The following is a 19232-nucleotide window of genomic DNA, read 5'->3' as shown; positions in this document are numbered from 1 at the left end:
TGAAAACCATAGGTCCAGAGAAACTAGTTGTGGCTAAGTAAGCAGCTCTTGCAGACTGTAGCCCCAGATGATGTGTGGCCTGTGTGATAGCAGGCCTCTCTTTGATTTTGGCAGTTAAAGGAGAAAGTGAGTATATGATCCTTTCTTTTGAGGGATAGTAATTTCTAGGTGATGCCATTTGATTATTAGTGAACATTTATTGAATATCTGTTTTATGCAGCAAAATGAGGATACCAAGAGTTATAAAGTATTTTCTTTCTCAAGGATAATGGGGCAAAATAGTGACATAGAAGTTAAATAGATAAATAACCGTACATTGTAGCAAAGACGACATGCCGGTCGGTAGGTGGTATGGGCAGTTGTCAACAGGAGCTGGGAAAAATGGGTAATCACTGAGGATGAGATTGGTTGGGAAAGGTGTCTTGAAGGAGATGTAATTTAAGCTAGATTCTGGGAGAACTAAATAGATACAAGGCAGATGGAGAACTGGCAGAAGCAGAGATACAGTGTCAAGAATGACCATGAAACCTTAACAACTACTCCTGAGTCCCATTGCTTTCATCCTGGCCACGCCACCGCTATCTCTTGCCTGTATTATTATTATAATTTTCTAACTAGCCTCCCTGCTTCTCTTCTTCCCCAGCCCCTTCTTTGAAGTCTGTTCTCAACACAGCAGCCAGAGTGATCCTTTGAGATGTCACATTACATTGCTCCTCTGGCCAAAACTCTCCAGTGGCTTCATATCTCACTCAGCATAAAAGTCCTGCACTGGCCTGTAAGGCCCTAAATGACTTGCTCCCCTGGCTGTCTTTGACCTCCTGTTCTTCTATACTCCTGCCCATTCTTTGAACATTTCAAACACACCCTTGCCTCAGGGCCTTAGCTTTTGCCCACCTCCTTGTTCTTTCTGCAGATATCTGCTTGACTTCCTTGTTTATGTGAAATCTCTACTCAATTGTCACATTATCAGGAGCACCCTGTATAAACAGTAATTCCCTACCCCTTTATTCAACATTTCCCATTCCTTTTCCCCATCTTTATTTTTCTCCTTAGCACCTACCACCATCTGACTTGCTGTGTATGTTTGCTTATTGCCTTTCTCCTTCAACCAGAATGTATACTCCATGAAGGCACTGGCGTATTCTATGCGCCTAGAAAGGTGCCTGGCATAGAGTAGGCACTGATTGGACATTTGTGTAGCGCAAAGAAGGGAGGAAAGAAAGTTTGGAGGATAGTGAAGGGACCAGTATTACTGGAAGAGACAAGAATGGCAGAAAGAAATGGTTTGATGGATAACCTGGAGGATCTTGAATACTGGATCACTATTCTACAGAAAATAAGAAATTCTTAAATTTTTCAGTACAGCAATATTTAGCCTTCTCAAAATAGTGCTTTGGTTTTAGGTTCTGTGGATAGAATAGTTTGGGGAGGGACTAGAAGCAGGGAGATCGATTACTAGTGGGTAGTTGTTGGGTAACAACTATAGGGTTGTACAGGTATGAGGCAGAAGGCCTTGGGATCAGGGTTTGGAAGTGAGAATAACATTTTTAGGTAGAGATGACGGCCGGATACATGAATGCTGAGAGGTAAGCTCTTCCAGTTGTATAAAAAAGTTGCCTGTCTTAATATGTATGTTTTAATATTGTTCATTTTAATGTGGCATTTACTCTTAAACAAGTATCTTTTGTCATTTTTCAAACCAGAATATGGAATTTTGTTGTTGTAAAATTTATAAATTAGGGAATAAAGTTGGAACCATTTAAGCAAACATTCATTTTTTAAGATTTTAATTGTATACTTGAAGGGGTAGAAAATCAATGTGGTAAAGCACACATACTGGCTTGGGGATGGGGGGGATAGGGAAGTGAAGCCTATAACTCTCAAAACACATTTTCTTTCATTTCTTTTTTTTTTTTTTTTTTGCGGTACGCGGGCCTCTCACTGTTGTGGCCTCTCCCACTGCGGAGCACAGGCTCCGGACACGCAGGCTCAACGGCCATGGCTCACGGGGCCTAGCTGCTCTGCGGCATGTGGGATCTTCCCGGACCGGGGCACGAACCCGTGCCCCCTGCATCAGCAGGCGGACTCTCAACCGCTGCGCCACCAGGGAGGCCCTCATTTCTTTTTGCAATGAATAAAGTACATTTTAGGAGTTGTAGTCTTCCTTCGCTAGCTCCTTTTTTCCCATCTTGGTTCTGTAAATATGTGCTGCTTTAAAAACTCGTGAGCAGGTTAAAGCACAGCGTTCTTGTTCCTCCTCTGAAGGTGAGCTTGCTGCTCCTCTTCCCAAACGCTTTTTCAGCATCCTTCGCTATTATTAAATGAGGTAACATGTAGTACCTGTCATTATAAGGCCAGCATAGAACACACTCCACAAATATTAGTTAAAAGGTTAATTAGATATTCTTAGTATAATGAACTATCTGTGTAGCCTAAAGTACTGGGTTTTGATTCCACTTAATTCGTATCTGTAAGTTCTGTGCTACCTTATTTGTGTATTAACTCACATGGTGTTTTATTTGCTTATTTGAATTTAGACCATTAATTTAAATTTAGACCATTAATTTAGAGGTTAAATAATCAAAGCCTGCCTTTCATTCTTTAAAATAACTGTCAGTTATTTTTCCTGAGTGTGAGATGAACGCTTAATCACTGGCCGTTTTAGCCAGATCGCCATATCCATGAAAATCGAAAAGAACTGATTATAACTTCATTGTGTATTACATCATATTCTGGTTGCAGTTCTATTCTTGCTCAGTTGTTAACCTGCTGTGTTATTAATACAAGTCCCATCATCTTTATGCTCTTGTGTCTCATCTGTAAAATGGGGATGATATTACTCCCCAGTGTTATTGTTGAATGCCATATTCCTCAGATAAACTGACATCTAAATAAAAGCATCTAAATCATTCTTAATGATTTATTTATTCTCTTTATTGTACTTTTAGTTGCTAATTAGATAAAAAGTGAAATGGTATTTTTTTGCCAAGATTGGCGTTACAATTTAAAAGCAGATGCCAGGATTGGGGTGGGGTGGGGGAGACAGTTGCTGTTGTGTGTATATTCCCCTCTGCTCTGTTTCATTGATTCCGGATCTTTCTTTTTATCCTTTTGTTTGATTTTATTAAGTTTATTAGAAATACATTTCTTGGACTCATTGAAAGTCAAAATAATATTTTTTCATGTTGTTCAATACCATGCTGCTCTGGTAGTGGGTGCTTACAGGTTACATCTAATGCCAGGGAAATTCTCAAGATGGTTAAAGACAATTAGGATTGGAAGAGAAAAGGGGACAGGAATTCCCAAGTGCCTCCAGTGTATGAGGTCAGGTCCTTTCACAACTATTGTCTTATTTTATGATTCATTTTTCATATTGTGATACAGAAGCAAGAGTCAAACCCAGTAGTTTTGCTTCAGAATCAGTACTCTTTATTTATTTATTTATTTATTTATTTATTTATCTTTGGCTGCGTTGAGTTTTCTTGCTGCACGCGGGCTTTCTCTAGTTGTGGCGAGCGGGGGCTACTCTTCGTTGAGGTGCGAGGGCTTCTCATTGTGGTGTCTTCTCTTGTTGCGGAGCACAGGTTCTAGGTGCGCTAGCTTCAGGAGTTGTGGCATGCGGGCTCAGCAGTTGCGGCACACGGACTCTAGAGCACAGGCTCAGGAGTTGTGGTACGTGGGCTTAGTTGCTCCGCGACATGTGGGATCTTCCCGGACCAGGGCTTGAACCCGTGTCCCCTGCATTGGCAGGCGGATTTTTAACCACTGCGCCACCAGGGAAGCCCGAGAGTCAGTACTCTTAACCGGCCTGCTGTAATGCTTTCCATCTAGTCTGTGATAGGCAGCCTCTAAGGTGGTCTCCAGTGATTCCTACCTCTTGGTATTCACGCTCTTGTGCAGTCTCTTGCCTTTGAGTATAGTCTGGACCTAGTGACTTACTTCGAACTAATAGAATGTGGCAAATGTGATGGGATGTCACTGCCAAGATTTGGTGATGAGGAGACTGTGGCTGTCATCCCGGGTGCTTTTCCTCTCCAGCTCTCTCCCAAGCGCTTGCATGGTGAGAAGCAAGCTGCCATGTTGTGAGTAGCGCTATGGCGAGTCCCACATGACAGAGAGATGATGTTTAGGGCCCACAGCAAGGTGAGTGAGCTTGGCAGCGGATCCTTGCCAGTCCAGCCTTGAAATTACTACAGCCCTAGCCAACACCTTGATGGCAGCCTTGTGAGAGACCCTCAACCAGAGGCACCCAGCTCAGCCTCGCCTGGCTTCCTGATCCACGTAAACTGTGAGATAATAAGTAATGTTTTAAGCTGTTGTTTGAGGATGATTTTTTTAAAATAAATTTATTTATGAATTTATTTATTTATTTTTATTTTTGGCTGTGGTGGGTCTTCATTGCTGCGTGCAGGCTTTCTCTAGTTGCGGTAAGCGGGGGCTACTCTTCATTGCTGTGCACGGGCTTCTCACTGTGGTGTCTTCTCTTGTTGCGGAGCACAGGTTTTAGGTGCGCAGGCTTCAGTAGTTGTGGCACGCGGGCTCAGTAGTTGTGGCTTTTGGGCTCTAAAGCGCAGGCTCAGTAGTTGTGGCGCACTGACTAGTTGCTCCGTGGCATGTGCGATCTTCCCGAACCGGGGATCGAACCCATGTCCCCTGCGTTGGCAGGTGGATTCTTAACCACTGTGCCACCAGGGAAGTCCCCTGAGGATGATTTGTTATATAGAAATAGACAACTATAGATTTTGATACCCAAAGTGGGGTGGTTCTACAGCAGAAATCTAAAATGCAGGAGTGACTTTGGAACTGGGTAATGGCCTCTGAGGAGAGTGTTAGTGAAAAATCAGAGTACCTTGGACGTGTTGTTTCTAAAATTTGGGACTTTGAGGAGATCACCATGAAGGCTCAGAGGAAAGGAAACTGGAGGAAAGGGGGATCCTTGTTACATAGTGGCAGAAATTTTAGCATCACTATTGTTTGTAGTTGCGTGAAAAGCAGAAAAGGTGCCTAATGAACTGGCAGATGTCCCTAAGTAAATTTCCAAGCAAAACATTGAAGGTGCCCCCTGCTTTCTTCTTACTGCTTGAAGTGAAGTATGAGAAGAGAGAAATAAATTGAAGAACGGACTGTTAAACAAAAAAGGTCAGTTCAAGGGCACTGCCTGGAGAATCGAGGTCTAAAGATGAAGCTGAGGGTGTGGCTTAAAACCTTTTGTTAAAACCTAAGAAAAACCTTAAGAGTCACACAGAAGACCTTTCAATCAAGGAATAGGGCTTAAAACTGTTTTAGCATGAGAGAAGGTAGAGAAGGGCTCATCTTGAAGATATTTGTGGGTATAGCTTTTGTCTAATGCAGTGAATCTCAGTGAGATTTACAGGAAGCCCACTGCAGCTACAGCTGAAAAGGAGAAGAGACAGTTCAAAATGAAAAGAAGCTGTTGAACCCCCAAAATTGTTCTGGCAGGAAGCAGGCTGAGAAAATTACTCAGCTGCTGACATGTGCTACCTTTCGTGAAAAAAGAAGGATGATTCAAAGGCAAGAGCCACAGAGAATTCCTACCACAGCCTTGAGACCTCATCAAGGAACTCCCAACATTTATTTGCCCAGTGAGATTTCAGAATCACTATGGACCAGTGACTCCTTTGTGTGTCCCCTGTCCTCCCAACCCCCCTTTGGAGAAGTTATGCCATTTGGAGATTACAAGAGATTTCAGAGTAACAGAAACCAAAAGAGGGCAGGAGAGAAGGGTGCCCTGATACTATGCCATTTTAGGCCAGTCTTTGCAGAATGCATATCCATTGCTAAATCATCCCTTCTTTGGCTTTTGTTTGCAGATCTTCTAGTTACTAGAGTATTTGTGAGAAAGCTGAAGCAATCAGGAGGAGATTTCCCACCACCACACTTTACCCACCTTGTACCGTCAGTGTCAGTGAACTTTCCCTCTCTCCCATTACTGTACACTAAGGAGTTGCCTTCCTTATAATGCCAACCCCTCAGTTGTGTACTAGGTCCCATCTCTGCTAGCCTGTTTAGGACCTGGACCCAGCAATTCTCTCTCCTCTCTCTGGGATCATCAGGTTTTCTGTGTTTACTAGATTAGTCCCGCTAACATGCCATTAAGCTGTTCTTTCATCCCCTTGAAAATAATACTCTTAACCTCACTTTTCTGTCAGCTACTTTTCTTTTCCCTTAGAGCAAAACTCAGTAGAGTTGTCTCTGTTTGCTCATACCAGTTTTCTCCTCTCATTCCCTCTTAAACTCGCTCAGTTAGGTTTTTATTGCCCCTGAAATGGCTCTTGTCAATATTACCAGTAGCCTCCATGCTGCTAAGTCTAGTGGTTGGGTCTCAGTCCTCATGTTACCTGTCCTGCCTGTAGAACATAATGTGGCTGATCATTCCCTCCTCTGTGATGCGCTTTCTTGGGTACTTGACTTCCAGTACATCACACTCTCCTGGTTTTCTTCTTATCTTATTGGTGATTTCTTCTCAGTTTTAAAGTTGTCGTACTCTGGGTCAAGTCTTTGGATCTCTTCACTTGATTCTTTTACTTAGTGATTTCATCTAGTCTCGTGGATTTAATTCTCAGTTAACCAGGACAAATAGCCAAAACTATTTGTCACCTGGGCCCAGTGGGCTCTCTGATCTTTTTATCTTGGTTAACTCTTTCTCCAGGTTCATAATTTATTGTACAAATCGAGTATAATGGGATGAGTTGACGTTAGCTTCTTCAGGCCTGGGAACTTAATAGATGAGATACAGTTTAGAATCCGTTTATGTTGCTTTCACAGCTGGAGTTTTTTTAGACCTTAACTTGAAATATAAGACTATCAAAGCAATACCTCCATACATGGCCAGTACACAATTTATTCTCCCTGTGAAAGTGTTAAGAGTCGAAATATTTTTTGATACCAGTGAAATGTAATTGGGCATCAGTTTCTGGACCTGACATGATTTCAGTCTGTATTGTTCAGTGGAGGATTGTTTAACTCTTATGACTAATTTAAGAAATAAGAAATGGTAGTGAAGGAGTTCCCTGGTGACGCAGTGGTTAAGAATCCGCCTGCCAATGCAGGGGACGTGGGTTTGATCCCTGGTCCGGGAAGAGCCCACATGGCACGGAGCAACTAAGCCTGTGTGCCACAACTACTGAGCCTGCGCTCTAGGGCCCACGAGCCACAAGTACTGAGCCCGTGCGCCACAGCTACTGAAGCCCGTGCACCCTAGAGCCCGTGCACCACAACGACTGAGCCTACATGCCACAACTACTTAAGCTCGCATGCTCTAGGGCCGACGTGCAGCAACAAGAGAAGCCATCGCAGCGAGAAGCCCGTGCACCGCAACGAAGAGTAGCCCCCACTTGCTGCAACTAGAAAAAGCCCTCGCACAGCAACAAAGACCCAACGCAGCCAAAAAAATAAATAAAATTTTTAAATAAATAAATAAAATAATTTAAAAAGTCTGCACCAAATCCGTAAAAAAAAGAAAAAGAAATTATAGTGAAAAACAGCTTTATTAGAAGTAAGAAGAAATGCATTCACGCAACTAACTACATATCTCTCCTATAGTGACTACAAGTCACATTTGAATACTATTCATGGTTTTTTAAAAAATCTTTTTTGCAGTACTTCATGTTTTCCTATCCTTTTTGTATCCTCTTTCTTTCTTCCTATTCTCCGAGACTCACGCTTGTGGTTGAGAGGGTAAACGTCTCTTCCTAGTTCTGTATTTATTCCTGCAAGTTCATTTCCTGGCCGTATGAGGAATTGTCTTATTAATTTGCAATCTTGTAATTGAACCTCTTCCTGTAAAATGAAAGCATTTGTTGTACTAATATCAATCATATTGAAGAAAATAGACATAGGCTATCTTCCACCCATTCTTTTGCAAGTACAGATTTTAACTCTCTTATCATTGTGTCTAAACCTTCTTTAGCCTTGTTAATAGTACAAGAACTTTTGGGGTATTTTTTTAAGAGGGGTTTTTGAATCTATTAATAGTTGAGACTGCATTGAGCTGAAAAGAACATTAACGGTTTTTCTAAGGACAGAAAGAATCGTTTACTCTTTTTGAAATCTAAATTATGTGCTCTTGATTTCTCTTCCTTTTCCATCTGTGAAAATACATTCAAATTCAATCCTATTCTTCCTAATAGTGCAAACTAAAGCAAGTTTTTTGCTGAGTAGTACTCAAGCCAATCCCAAACTTGTTCTAAAATTGTCACAAGTTATATTTATGCTGTGAGTTTTAGGTTCTGTGTCAGTGTTTGTACTGTTTTTGACCCTTTGTTCTGCTCCTGCTCCTTTTGTAGATGTCTACCTGTGGAGATGTGAATCTTCCAAATATATGATGTCTCACTGACATGTACTGTCCCAATTGTTATTCCCTATTTTCCTAGTTTGGGAAGAGTATACCTCAAAAAGCAGCCTCCTTTGAATGTAATTTAATTGCTTATGTCATTCATTAACCTGGAACACACCCGTCTTGTAAATTCTGATTTCAGATTCCAAATATGTCTCTAATAGGGTCTAGCTAATTATTGCTTCTGGTTCTTCTTCCTTCACTTACATAGTCTAAACATAATATTTAAAGATTTTTTTTAGAAATCCTTTGACAATACATAATTATGTTCAAAAGATGATCTTTTCATTTCTGTACCATCTGTTTCCTTCCAGTTACCTTTATATATGTATCTACCTTCAGCACTTGGCCATGTATGAACAGTATCAAGTAAATTTTGTCACGTTCTAAGAAAAGAAAGAATACTGTTACATGTCCTTTTAGTGAAACAGGATGATCCCAATTCTCATTGCAAAATACTGCATGAGGACATTCTTTCTGTTGAACTGGATGAGACTACCATAGTTCCTTTTTGTTATTAGAAATATATTGTTTACTTATTGATTCTTGACTGTGGTCAAGCTTATATCCTAGATTAGAATGTAATCACCTAAAGAGTCATAGTCTCAAGATTTCACTTCTATATATCAGACTTCACCATCATCATTAGAGTTTAGAGTGCTGCTATCCGTGTTTGCATTCATCTTCGGATTCATCTAATAATTGTGAAACAATTTCCTCTGTTAGTTTTTCTTTGTCATTTTGGGTGAGAAATGAAAAACTGTATTCAATGAAAACTGAGCAAACGGTAAAAAAAACAGCATCTCTAATCTTCTTTAAAGCCTTCTTGAAAGATGATACAATACTTTGCACAATATAGTAAGAAAACTGAAGGACGATGTGTTAGTGGTGATTTATTTCACTATTGTATCATTTTTCTAAGTGAGTATTCTAAGCCAGTTTCAAACCTGGCTCTTAATGACAGCCATTGGTCTGTCAGTTTATTACTTTGGTCATTTTTTAAAACATGGTTGGGAATAATTAATGAGTAAAGCTGATTGAAAAATCAGAATGTTTTAAGATATAGGGAAAATAAGATCCCTAAAATCTCATGATGCACCTTAGATTTATAAAAGTGTTCAGGGAACCCATATGTTAAATGCAAGATAGAATGTGTTTGTTATTATTTTTAAAGTAACATTTTCTTTGGGTTTGGGGGTGGGGCGGGGATGGGAAATACCTCTGAGAAAGAATACGTCATAAAATATAAATCCTTAAATATAGAACTGTTCAAAAAAGAAAAGTTGGGCCCCATGGACTCCGATGGTATACCGGGGGTTAAATGCTGTCTGTATGCTGATGATTCTCAAATGTGTACCTACAGGCCAGGTCCCTCCCAGGAAGTTTACATCCAATTGTCTACTTGACATTTCCATACCTAATAGTTACCTCAAACTTAACTTGTCCAGGCTGAACTCCTGGTCTCCACTTGCCTTCTTCCAGTCTCAAGCCTGTGGGAACACCTACAGTTTTCCCCTTCTCAGATGACATCTTTCTGTTGCTCGGGCCAGAAAAAAACTTGGAGTCACCCTGGACTCTTCTTTCTCCCTCACGCCAGTGTTATTAATCAGCGAATCCTTTAGGCTCTGCCTTTCAAAAATCACCTAAATCCAATCCCTTTTTACTAGCTCTGCTACTGCTCTCCTCACTCAGTACCCGATCCTTTCTCACCTGTATTATTGCAATAGTCTCCTACCTGGTCTCCTTGCTTCCACCATTGACTCCAAATAATTTATTCTGAACACAGTATCTGACTTAGACCTGTAAAAATAGAAATCTGATCATGCTCAAAAATCCACTCATGTGCTTCACTCGGAGGAAAAGCCAGAGTCCCTACAAGCCTCTGGTTGAGCTGGCTCCTGTGTACCTCTTTGACTTCTGTCTCCTCCTGTTCGTCCTCAGTCTCCTCCAGCCACACTGGCCTTCTTGCCGTTCCTCAAGCTTGCCAGGCACTTTGCAGTACTTGTTTCCGCTGCTTGTCATGCCCTTCTCCAGATACCCTCATGTGTACTGCTTCAGCTCCTTCACATTTCTGCTGAAATGTTACCTTTTCATTTAGCTCTTGTTTTAGTCATTTTATTTTAAGTTCTCCATAGCCCTTACCATCTTCTAGTATATTGTAAAAACATCTTTTTTACTACTTTCCTCACCTGTAGAGATTTTTGTCTGGTTTGTTTATTGCTGTATCCCTAGTGTCTAGAACAGTGAATGATGCTCAATAAATATTTGTCAGATGGGTACTGAATTCCAGAGGTTTTCTACTGGTTACTTTTTCATTAACAGGGGAATACTTAGTAACTATAGGAATTTACAATGCAGAACTCTTCTTTGTATTTGTCATCGTCATTTTCTCTCCTTTACTAGGACCACCTGTCCCTGTGTGTGTGATGGTTTTACTGTAGAGGCAGTAGTGCTTCATGGTGCAGGCTTTGGAACCAAATTGACGAGGTTTCAAACCTGGCTCTCTGGCATTCTGTCTTAATGACACTGGGCATATTAATGTGCTTTCTCATCTATAAAATTAGAACAACAACAACAACAAAAATAGTAGCTATCTCAGAAGGTCGCTTTGAGCCTGTAAAAGCTCTCAGAACAGTTCTTGGTACATAATAAATATTCAATTTATGTTAGTTATCATGATTGTTTCCTGGCTAGACCCATCCCAGCTGTTCTGAGTCAGTGACCCTCCCGAGTGGCAATACTGGGAACTCTCTGATTACCACCTATTTTCTTCCCCCTTTAAAAATAGTACGGGCATGTCGGGTCCTTCTTTCTCCTTTTTACCTCCGTCTTTCTCTTTTACTATTTAAACTTTAGTTATTTCCACTGTCAGCAGTCTTTTTAGATTTCTTCCTCCTCTCCTTTCAGCAAGTATTTATTAAGCACTTAACTTTCCCTTCCCGATTCTGTTCTAAATCTTGCTATGTTTCCTTTTCGTTGTCTCCATCTTTTTATCCCATTTACAAAATAAACAAATTACCTTCCTTATGATTGATTGACTAGAATTACATTTGTATCAGGGAAAATGGAAATGTTGTAGATGTGGAAATGAAATTTGTATTTTTTAAAGTTGCACCCCCCCCCAAAAAAATTTGCACCAGTCACTAAAATGCTTGAAAGTACTCCTACTCCTTCCTCTACGTCTCAACAGACGTCTCCACTTTCTTAGCGGATTAAATTTATCTTCTACTTCTAACCAATGTTCAAGATGATTTGGAAAAAAACACATCATTTCTTATTTAATTACATTGGCATTATTTGTAATTTGCTGCTATTTTAACTATCTTGTCCTCTGTTTATTTTTATTTCAGATGTACGGTAGTTCAGGTCCATTACTGGTTACGCGGACTCCTATATTCTCTCCCCCGCCACACCCCAACTCCCTGATTACATTCCTGGGCTCTTGTGGTCTGGTGTGGAAACCCAGTCACCATTTATAAATATGTACATGTGTGTGTCTGTGTGTGTGTGTCTGTGTGTATTTCTTTTAATGGGGAAATGTGATCAATCCCAAACAACTCTGAAATAAAAATGAATTTTTAGAATATGACCCATTTTGTAAATTTTAGACAGATTGTATATTGGCTGTAATATTCTTTTCAGAGCAGACAAGATGGACCCATTTAGGCATCCATTTAAAGAGGTTTTATTTTGAGACTCTAAGGGGCTTTTGTTTGTAAGATATGCTGTGGTATTACCTAATTCATGTTACAAGGAGAACAGTATTCTTTTTGCTGCCTTTTCTTGGTATAATCTTTTTCTGGGCACATTTCATCAACAAATTTAAGACAATTGAAATGCTTATTAAAAGTGTCCCCAGTCTGTATCTATAAACTCTAGGTTCTTCTTATTCTTTTTTCTTTTATATATTTAGCCCATTCATTCATCCATGCTAATTGGCGGCAACTGTTTAGGGAAAGTACTATAAGGCATAATGAAAACTGCTAGATTTCTACTTTTATATTTTGGTAATTTTCATTTTTTCAGTAACTTTTATTTTCCTTTGAACCCTTAAGATTTACCTCTTTTCACCAAGAAGTAAACTAATTTAAATAATTTAAATTAATTAATTAATTAATTAAAATAAAAAAATATATGTCCAAGTTGGGCAATAAATCCTTTTATTTTTACTATTTCACCAGACAAAATATATTAGGCAGATTTCTTAAAATTTGATAATGAAAAATTCTATTTTGTTTTGCCAATAAAATGTAAAATTTTTAATGTCAAGGCATAAACTCCCAGGGGATAAGAAGGGGCTAGGAGAGTAGGCAGGTTGAAAAGGGGTGTTTGGGACTTGGCCAGATTCTTAAAAAGGCAGTCTGCCTCTTTATGGTGTTGGCTGCAAAACAGACACACATACTTTGAGCATTTGTTATTTGCAGTTGGTGGTGCATAGTTTGGGGAATAGGTGAGGGATATGTTACTTTCGTAAGCACAGAATCAAGTTCTGACCACTCATTATTTGACTGAAAGTTTATTGAGTTTCTACTATGTGTAGATATCTTGTAGTTTGCCTTTCAGAGTGTTACCTGGATTTTTGCTTAAACTAAAGCTAGCCAGTGGCCCCATTCTCATTCTTTAACAGAAAGAAAAAGAAAAAGAAAGGGGGGTAAGATATGTGTATATTTTAGGTTTAATAAATAAGTTAAACTTTCCTTTTGAATACCTTGCCAAAGGGCTTCAGTGCTTGTGGTCTTAGTTCGCTAGGGCGGCTGTAACGAATTTCCACAGACCGGTGGCTTAAACAATAGAAATTTCTCTCACAGTTCTGGAGGCCTGGGAAGTCCCAGATCAAGGTGCCTGTAAGGTAGGTTTCGTTCTGAGGCAAGACTCTTCTCTTGGCCTGTAGGCTGCTGCCATCTCCCTGTGTGCACACTTGACCTCCTTGTCATGCATGCGTTGGGGCGAGCAAGAGCAGGAAAGTGGATGCGAGTGTCAGCCGGCTCTCTGCTGGCTCTTCTTATAAGGACACTACTCCTATCAGACTGGGGACCCCGAGGCCCTGTCTTCTAACACAGCCACACTCGGGACTAGGACTTCACCGCGTGAATTTTGCAGGGGAGGGACCCACAAACATAAAGACCATAACACTTGTCTTTTTAATTCATCCCAAATCTGAGTATTTACTGTGCACTAACCACCTTTCTAGTCCTGCCCCTCTCCAGCTTTGTAAACTCAAAGCAATGACTCAGCCTCACTAGGCCACAGTTTATCAGTAAAACAAAGGTGTTGAACCTGTCAGTAGCCATGATTCATTCTAACTCCATGGATACTAGTTCCATTTTCATTTCCCTCTTATTTTCCTCTTTCCCTGGTACGCTTAGGATTTTGTGTCAGGTTTCCTCTCTGTTTTTACTCTTCTTTTTCTCTCCTTTTGTTTCTTTGTATTTTTTACGCTCACGTTCTACCCTCTGTCTCCATCCTCCCCTTCCCTGAATTGGACATATTTTCTAGGAACTTATAAGTTTACTATATTTAGTAACTCTTTAAGGATTTAGCAAGTAGATGGAATGTCATATTTCTTTCTGTTAAACATATTGCAAACCTCTAAACTAGATTGACTCTAAATTAAATTGCTTTTTAGTCACTTCAGAACATATTTGGGTTGTTTTCCTATAGTTTCCTCACATCATTTTTCTTAGAATTTAGCCCGAGGGAGGCTAGGGATATTGTTTTTCATGTATGCTTTTAGTAAAGCATCTACTTCATTGTGGGGGATCAGTTAGTACGAATTGACACTGATGACAGTGATGGACTTTTCACTCTTGAGGGAAGGAGAGACCTGTGCTATCCCTTCCAATCTCTCCCTTTTGATCTGTGACAGAAAGAAGTAGTTGTTCTACAGTCTCAATGGCTTTTCTCCTTTTGTGAGTATTAGCAACAAACTATGAAGTCAGCTTCACAGGATGTAAAAAAATGTGGGTAACATGGGTGCAAGACTGCATTGCTGCTGACATTCCCATGACTGATGGAGAAAGTTTGCCAGAAACATTGTCACCTGGACTATTATAAGAACTAGATCATGAGTGGAGAGAGGTCTTACCCTAGTTGTAATATAAATCCTTAGTCTGATGGGCAGTCTGAAGAAACAAATCATTCCAACACAAATTCTGCACATTTTAAAGCTGTTTCTTCTAGAATTAAAAAAATCTGTTAACTACAACACGGTGGTAGGTATTGTGATAATAATGGTGATTATAATTATAAGGATACTGATCAGCAGCTACTGATTTTTGAATGCCTCCCTCCTCTTTGCCAGGCTTTCTACTAAACATTTTACGGTCATTAACACATTGAATCCTAACAGCAACCCTGTGTTAAGTGGTCACAGACAGTCCACTCTGGTTTTTCCCGTGAACTATTTAAAGTCGGAGGTGAATTCTCTGTGTCCCCAGCACTTAGCTCAGGGCTGAATGTATATCAGATACGCGGTGGTAGATGTTGAACTGACTTGGACTCTGGCATACCATCTTGCTTAGAATTGTCGGTCTTTGCCTGCCCTTGCCCTGCCCAGCCATGGCCACAGAAAGCTTGCAAGTTCAGGTCTCTACTCTAAGTTAGAGAGTTAGGCTGACCTTATATCAAGGAGCTACTTTCCCACTACTCAGCCACAGGCTTTAAATAATCCGATGCCTCATTACCCATGTGCCAGGGGTTAAACATGACCCTTATCAGATTGGCTCATCTCCTCGCCTAGTCTTTTTGTTCTGGGACGTGATGATGCTCTAATATTTCTTGGGACCTGAGCCCAACACTGAACCCCAGTTCAGTTTACAAAAGACTCCCCTAACCAGTACCTTTTAAAACTTATTGGATCCTGATTCCCTTTTTCTTGCTTTGAGTTTGATGGTATTCCTTCTCATGTGACTAAGAAAAGTGAAATTTGGCCTGTCCTCTCTCACTGCACCCCTTGAATGAGAACAGCTCTGATTAGGCTAGTTTGATATAGCCGGAAGCCTTAATCATTTGGATCTTGACCTCTTTCTGTAGGATATCAGTCTTTTCCCCATTTTTACTGCTTTATTTCCATTAAGTAATTCCTTGCCCCCAGGACTCAGCATTTCCCTGTATTTCCGTTGTTGCCTACTGATGTTACCCTCACTTTGAAGCCCTCTTAACTGTTGTTCAGAACTCCTTTCCTTCTGCCCTGGGCCTTCACAGCTTCCAACTGTTTCGTCTTCCTCTCTCTTACCTTCACACCTCTTTTGTCCCCCTCTCCTCCACCCACACGACACACGTTACTTAGGGAAACCCAGTTAGACTTCAGAGCGTGGGTCTTGAAATGTGTTTATGCACCGCCAAAGCCAGTTTCCCTTCATCTTATCTCCGCAGGCAATTAACACAAATGAAAATAGTGACCTTTTAGAATGGCTTTCAAGGGAGGGAGCAACATACCAACTCCCCCAAGATGCTGCTGAGTGGGAGCCAAGTGGCGTGAAGAAGTAAGAGCACCAGGAGTAAACCTTTTAAGTGCACAGTTTCAAACTCAGGGACTAAATGGAAGCAAGAGAAGCAAGTGGAGAGGCGAAGTGGTGCCGACTGTAATGTGGAATAAGATCTGTTTAAAAGATAATAAAGGCAATCCAGCATACATGGAGAGCCCCAGTGAGTTGTTTTCTTGTTCATATTCTCTATAGCCATGTCCCTCGTTGCATTGGTAGGTAGACTAAGTCATGTTTCTTTACACATCTCTGAATGAGAGGTCAAAAGAGTATAGTTCATTAAACTCTTGTTGCCTCCAAACAAATCCTGAAAGTTCAGATAACTGGAAGTCAGTACCTAAAAACATAACATACCCTACTACTTTGAGAGGAAATTGAGACCTGCTTTTATCAGCCATTTATCCAGAAAAGTGTATGTTCTGTATAAATCCAGCCAAGTCTCCTGCACTGTCTGCGTATTCTCTCTGTAATGCAGTGGATGTTCATAATGTGATCCAGATATTTTCAGTACAGTTCTGTGTTATTTCATTGATTCTCACTTATGACAGTTCTCAGCCAGAAACTCCTGTTGTTTTTTTATTCAACTTTACTGTTTCTCTTAAGACACAGAAGTTGTTGAAAAGCCCTCTTCTGTTATCCTTATCCTTTTGCATAGAGGTTACTATTTTGAACCTTTTGAAGGGACTTTGCCACAAAAGTCCATATTTACATTCTGTATGTTTAGAGCCATGATATCAGGCAGAAATTAGAAGGAGGTATAAAGCAGAATCTCAGGGCTGGGATGAGAGAGACTATACAGTTCAAAAAAGAACATTTAAATCTCTGAGTTGTAAAGAACAATTTCATGAAAGTAAGGCTGTATGCACTCTTCTGGGCTGATGGAGGAGGATTCAGAAGATAACGGTGAATAAATATTGTAGTGCAGGGTTTTAAATATTGTAGTGCAGTAAGAAACACTTGTGTAGAATCTCTTAATTTTCTCAGAATGACTACAAGAATTTCCACTCTGGTAAGTCTGCAGTACAGTGTGTCATTATAGCTGGTTCACACCAAAAGATGTGGGATGGCTTGAGGAGAATTCAGGCATGACCAAAAAGGGGCAATAGATTCTTGACCCCAAATTTTCCCTTGAGGATTTGAAGCCAGATTGGCTTAAACCACTGTTTAATAGAAAACAAAACACACACACACACCACACACACACACACAAAGATTGGCTTAAACAACTGTTTAATAGAAAACAAAACACACACACACACCCCCCCCAAAGATTGGCTTAAACAACTGTTTAATAGAAAACAAAACACACACCACACACACACACACATACAAAAGATCTCTCTTACTGCTTTAGCCCCTTAGTAAGACAGTTGGAATGTTGGAGCTGGAATGTTTCTTGTCAGTTGGTCCCTGACTTGAAAGAATTACGGTGGGGCTAGTATTTGGGTCTCTGGCCTAGCCCTTAGAAGAGAAGGAGTTTGGGGTTTTTGTAAAGGAGTTGAGGGTTAGAAATGAAAGTAAAGGCTGTTTAATCAAAGGGAAACATCAGAGAGGTAGGATTAGGAAGTGAGCTTGGGGAAAATACCTAAATTAGAAATATTAGTTGTTCACCAAGGAAAAATAGGAGTGTTTGAATGGAACAGCTTTTTAAAGAAGGAATTATCACAAAACCGTGTTAATTTTTCTGGCCTTTTGGTTCTTAATCTTTATTTTTGGTTTTGAACTTCTGAGAATCAAATGAAAGCTCTGGACCAGGTCCCCAGAACAATGTACATTTTTATAACATTTTGCACACAGTTTTTAGAGGATCATGGGCCCTGTGGAGCCCAACCGTATTAAGAATACATTAACTCTTCTGTCAGCTGCTACTGCCCAGACTTAGCCAAAATATAGTGAACTTGGTGCCACAGGAAGTATTTGGAGGCTGTAAGATGATTAACGTTGCTGGCACGTGGATGAAGAATGGATTAAATTCAACGTAAAAATGTATGTGTGCATTAGACCTGTACTCTTGTGCCAGACAATAATAGAATCTGGATTTTAAAGAATTTAATTTCTTTTCATGTCTATTTAGTATTTTTTTTAAAAAAAATGAAGGTAATTGATTACAGCTGAAATATGAGGTATATATATTATTTAATGTGCTGGACATAAGATCCTGGAAAATCAGCTGCAGTCAGGCTTTGTCATTCACTGTGACACTGAATAAGGCATTTATCCTGTTGTATAAAATACATCTTAAAGAGATACTGCTAGCAAACTAAATTGTAGTATACCGAAAAGCAACACGTGCAGGATTGCTCCAAGGCACGTAACTTCCACGTTAAAACTGCAGGTATCATAGAACTACAAGCCAGGGAATCAAGATGACAGAGGCTAATGTGAAATTGAATATTTCTGTATATGGCAGCTTATAGTTAAGGTGGAAAGAGAAGGCTGGATCAAGGTGATAGATTTAGAGTGAGGTCCTATATGTGTAAGAATACCAGAGCCATAGTGGGCTTACTCACTGGGGCTGAATAAGAACTGAAAAGTCAGGTGATATAGAAGATCCATGTGCCGAAGTCTAGAATCCAAGGATACTAGCTGAGGCAGGTGAATTTTCATGCTGAGGCAAATGGCCCAGGCAGTTGGCCCAGGCAGTATTTTAGAGATTCAACTCTTGAGTAAGGTACCTGAGCACTAGGGATTCAAGGTCTCTTTAGTAAATGGGTTTTGGACATAATTTATTTCTTTATTTACTTTTTTTTTATTCAGCAAATACATTGTGTACACCTGCTGTGGGCCAAGCATTCTGTCAGTGCTGGGAATACGCAGCAACCTTGATTTGGATGCTCAATCAGTCAAAACGTTGCCTCATCAAAGAACTACTTTTATATGTTTTTGGTGAAAGTAGGAATGAGTTCCTATACGCATTAGTCTAAAGCTTGGCAGAGTGTGGAGTGAGACATTCTGGCTGGAATGAAAGGAAGGAGACAGCAAATAAAATAGTTATTCCTTCCTGCCCTCACAAGTATTTTAGAACTTAGGGATCGATTTTCCTAGATTCTTTTGATTTGGGTGGTAAATAATATCATACTTCTGGATATTATTTTTTGGGAGTCTTATGGATGCTATCTTAGTTTTTTTTTTTTAAATAAACGAATTTATTTATTTATTTGTTTGTTTGTTTGTTTTTGGCTGCGTTGCGTCTTCATTGCTGGGCGTGGTCTTTAGTTGCGGCCAGGTGCTACTCTTCGTTGCGGTGTGCGAGCTTCTCATCGCGGTGGCTTCTCTTGTTGCAGAGCACAGGCTCTAGGCACGCAGGCTTCAGTAGTTGTGGCACGCGGGCTCAGTAGCTGTGGTTCATGGGCCCTAGAGCGCAGGCTCAGTAGTTATGGCTCATGGGCTTA

At 40.2% G+C, this 19232-nt stretch overlaps 1 protein-coding gene and 1 pseudogene across 24 annotated transcripts in view; one reads left to right on the top strand and one right to left on the bottom strand.

The window, feature by feature from the left end:
* The window catches only part of RBFOX2 (RNA binding fox-1 homolog 2), a gene marked incomplete at its 5' end in the record, with an annotated part of 259263 nt that overhangs the window by 128083 nt on the left and 111948 nt on the right, over window positions 1-19232 (top strand). The gene's annotated exons all lie outside the window — the stretch shown is intronic.
* On the bottom strand, window positions 6770-7669 carry LOC307060204 (ATP synthase membrane subunit K, mitochondrial-like; annotated as a pseudogene). The gene has a single exon. The product of its transcript is annotated as an ATP synthase membrane subunit K, mitochondrial-like (transcript).

Source organism: Hyperoodon ampullatus (assembly GCF_949752795.1).
Source record: "Hyperoodon ampullatus genome assembly, chromosome: 11".
Lineage (NCBI taxonomy): Eukaryota > Metazoa > Chordata > Mammalia > Artiodactyla > Ziphiidae > Hyperoodon > Hyperoodon ampullatus.
This window is presented reverse-complemented; position numbering and strand designations above follow the sequence as displayed.